The 974-nt window shown below is 32.3% G+C and overlaps 1 pseudogene; it reads left to right on the top strand.

The window, feature by feature from the left end:
* The first annotated feature begins 292 nt into the window (after positions 1 to 292).
* On the top strand, positions 293 to 411 carry LOC112480984 (annotated as a pseudogene).
* The last annotated feature ends 563 nt before the right edge of the window (positions 412 to 974 follow it).

Raw genomic sequence — 974 nt, 5'->3', positions numbered from 1 at the left:
ATAGTTCACAAATTTTTCCAGTACTAAGGACTAGTTTTTTTTATGGATATCTGAACAGTACAGCAACTACAGTTGAAACAGTGGTTCAACTACTAGGATCCCATTTTAATGGCAAAAAAAAATTAAAAGATCTCTATCCGCAAGATAATAGACTTTATAGTACATTACTTATTAATTACAAAAAAAAAAGACAATGATAAGAATGCTATAATTAATCCAGTAACAGTTTTAATAGAATGCATGTTTTATAACCACAAACACTTTTGCACATATTTGAAAAACAGCACTATAAGTCTATGGTCATGCCACCCTGAACAAGCCTGATCCCAACTGATCTCGGAAGCTAAGCAGGGTCGGGCCTGGCTAGTACTTGGATGGGAGACCACCTAGGAAGACCAGGTGCTGTAGGTGTAAAAAATAAAAAAAAATAAGAGATTGTAAGCTGACAAAGTCCTTGCAATCTGTGAGGTCAACCTAGGGTTGCCCTGCCTAAAGAAAAAACAAAGAAAAGAAAAAAGAAAAAAAAGAAAAACAGCTCTACAAACTATGTTCAAGATATACTAGTTATTCATTGTAAACGTAATGCTTGGTTCACATGTGAGCCCTTGCAGCCTCATCATAACTTTTCTGAAAAGCCCCAATGCTGGATGAATCAATACATAGATATTTATATGTACATATATGTGTGTAGATATTTACACATATATGTGTGCATATGTATAAAACCTATCAGAATATTACAAATACGTATATATGTGTATATATGTAAAATCTATAACAGTAGCCAATATAATATATAATCTCCATTAAAAGAACCCAAAAGTTTTTAAAATTGTGACTTTTTTTAAATATGACTTTTTGTATAGAAAATCTTGTAGTGAAAGAGATGAGAAGGTAGAAGCAGTTTCTGCAAAACATCACTCGACAGGAAGTTAAGTTATCAGAATGAAGTCTTATAAGGTAATGATCTCATA

The sequence above is a fragment of the Pteropus alecto genome, unplaced genomic scaffold, assembly GCF_000325575.1.
Source record: "Pteropus alecto unplaced genomic scaffold, ASM32557v1 scaffold20, whole genome shotgun sequence".
Classification (NCBI taxonomy): domain Eukaryota; kingdom Metazoa; phylum Chordata; class Mammalia; order Chiroptera; family Pteropodidae; genus Pteropus; species Pteropus alecto.
The sequence above is the reverse complement of the archived record's forward strand: the minus strand, read 5'-3'. Positions and strand labels throughout refer to the sequence as shown.